Consider the following 2,856-nt stretch of genomic DNA (forward strand, 5'->3'; position numbering starts at 1 on the left):
GGGGGGGGAGAACATGCAAGTTCAAGTCACTTTATCAAACACAGTATCTACCGTAACAGTTGAGGAAGAGAACTGGGCCGGATATGGTGGTACCTGCCTCTGTTCCTAAATCTGTAGAGATCCCTTCTGTAGGAAGGGATCAGGAACTCAAGTGTTACGGCATGCTTCTGTACACTATAAATATGTATTGTTCCTATTGGTTAATAATAAAAACTGTTTGATCAGTAGCCAGGCAAGAAAAGGTTAGGTGGAACATTCAAACTGGGGAATCAGATGAGGAGCGGAAAGAAAGAGATGCAAGCAACTGCCCAAGAAAAACCATGCCAGCAGACTGGTAAAAGCCATCGTTACATGGCAATACATAGATTATTAGAAGTGGGTTAGTTTAGATGTAAGAGTTAATGTAAGAGCTAGTTAGTAATAAACATGAACTATAGGCCAGACAGTTTGGTATTATTATAAGTTTCTGTGTGATTATTCGGGATCCTGCAATCAGGAAAGGAAAGCTCCACCTCCATTTGAACTCATGGTCATCCTTGCCCACATAGTACAAGTCTGCGTCTATAGGAAACACTGTATCAAAAAGAGCAGGGGAAAGGAGGACGAGAGGGTGAATGGAGGGGGAGAGAGAGAGAGTTAAGAAATATACAGACAAATACAGAGATAATTGGGTTCAAATTCAGCTCTGCCACTCATAGCTGTGGCCTTAACTAAATAGAGTGTTCCTCGATGCTGCCAACTGTAAATCATAATGGGACTGATAATGGCTTACAGAGAAGCCCTGAGGGTTGACAGGCATAACTGACAATGAACATGAAGAGTGGTTGGTATCCTCGCTGTGACAATTACCTACTGGGCACCTAGATGAGCCAAACCAGCCACTGGGGCTGGTGGATGCAGAGGACCTGCGCTCATGGCCTTGCAGAGTACAGGCCACTGTTGAGTAGTGATGCAGGGGAGAAGTTGAGGTTCCACAGGGGGGCAGAACAGGGAGGCAGAGGCTAGCTTAGGGTCACAGATGTTCCTGATAATCTCATCTGAGTGTCTAGGGCAAGTGAGATGCTAGCAAACTAAGAACAATAAGGTACTTGTTCACAGGGAGGAGGGCTTTAGAAACCATGAACAAAAAGGCCCTGGGTGGGAGCCACACCTGCCAATCAAGGCACCAGAGCACCAGGTCTGGGGTGAGGGACACGGGGAAAGAGAAAAGAAAACAGAGCTGGAGAGAAACCACATTACTTGACTTTCCTGATGGGACATCAGCTCCAGAGCTGAGCCAAGGTTTGGCCCAAGCAGCCCTGAACTCAAACAGGGAAAGGAGGGAGGGCTCAAAAAAGCAATTTCAATCAGAAATCAGATCCAGGTTTTGGTGGTGGTAATGGGTAACATAATGTATAATGCCAGCACTCTGGAAGCTGGGCAGGAGTAGCCCAGCCTGAGCTACATGTAGATCCTAGGTTCGCCTGGGCTGCATACACAGATCCTATCACATAATACAACGACTCCTTTCACTGGGACGTAGGCAGGAGATCTAGAAACAGCAGGGCACCGAGTGTACATGTCTGCTTCTGTTCTGGATCCCACTGTGCTGTGAATCCCAGAGTAGAACTCCATAGGGCAGTGGTCAGACTGCAATGGAAGAGGAAGAGTTCCATACAGCATAGCAGCAGCCCAGAGAAGTGCAGTGCTGCCTGTAGAGGCTGAGGCAGGGGACTGAGTGTAGACAAGACAAGCACAAGACAGTTGCACAGCTCCAGGCCCCTGTTCCTTTTGTGTAGAAACATTGGTTTCTTTATTTAACCTTTTTTTTTTTTTTAAAAAAGTACTAATTGCATACATAGTGTATGTAAACAATACAAGTATTATGTATGACATAATACATACAAATTGTATTATGTATGTGCATAATCCATACATAGTATTCTGTCTGCACCAGATCTCATTACAGATGGTTATGAGCCACCATTGGTTGCTGGGAATTGAACTGAGGACTACTGGAAGAGCAGTCAGGGCTCTTAACCTCTGAGCCATCTCTCCAGCGGGTGACACTGGTTTCTATGACCACTGCCCGGATGAAGCATGAGGCCCTGTTAACCAACAGGCTCACTATCTACAGGATCCAGGGCCATAAGGAGGAAGGAGGTTTCTGTCTGGGATGGTGGTGCTGAGCAGCGCCACTGACAGGAGTCCTGTAGATAAGGTGCCTCCAGGGCACCTGCTGGCAGCAGCCCAGAACGCAAGCTCGGGCTAGCCACATGGGTCCGGGCTGGACTAAAGCTAGGCACACAGTGTGAGGAGGATCCTCAGCTACTTTTTCAGAACAGAGTGTGGAAGGAGACTGTCAAAACGCAAGCTAGCTATGTCTGAAGAGTTTGCATGCCTGAAAAGGTGCGATTCTCAGAGCTCTTGCATGGACAAGGGGAGCCGGACAAAGCTGTGTTGGAGCAGGGGATGACAGATTTGACTGTTACCTTTGCAGCCACTGCGGCCCAGCCCGAGCCCCAGGCCGCCCAGGATTGTCTCAGACTGGCCTTCTGTATACGCAAAGGCTGTGTCGATCTCGATGTGGCCACGCTTCAGGAAGGCTTGCACCGAGGAGGCGCTGGAGGTCTGATCCATGCGGCCCCCCATTTCCATGGCACCCAGCACAGTGGCAGGACGAGCAAACGACATGATGGCTCTGGTAAAGGTGGAGGAAGGCGAAGGATAAGAGAGGACTGTGGACCCAGGAGTTTGCAGCTCTAGTGCAAAGATGCCTATGGCTTTAATAGCTGCTGTTAGTGGCCATGCCCATGGGGCGGAGCTAGCAGAGGTGGGGCGGAATTTGCGCTCTAGTATGAGAGACTTCCTCAAAGC

The 2,856-nt window shown here is 48.7% G+C and overlaps 1 pseudogene; it reads right to left on the reverse strand.

Moving 5' to 3' along the window:
- The window catches only part of LOC101988821, a 7,420-nt pseudogene extending 4,747 nt beyond the window's left edge, over positions 1-2,673 (reverse strand).
- Between the last annotated feature and the right edge of the window lie 183 nt (positions 2,674-2,856).

This window comes from Microtus ochrogaster, chromosome 10 (assembly GCF_000317375.1).
Source record: "Microtus ochrogaster isolate Prairie Vole_2 chromosome 10, MicOch1.0, whole genome shotgun sequence".
Lineage (NCBI taxonomy): Eukaryota > Metazoa > Chordata > Mammalia > Rodentia > Cricetidae > Microtus > Microtus ochrogaster.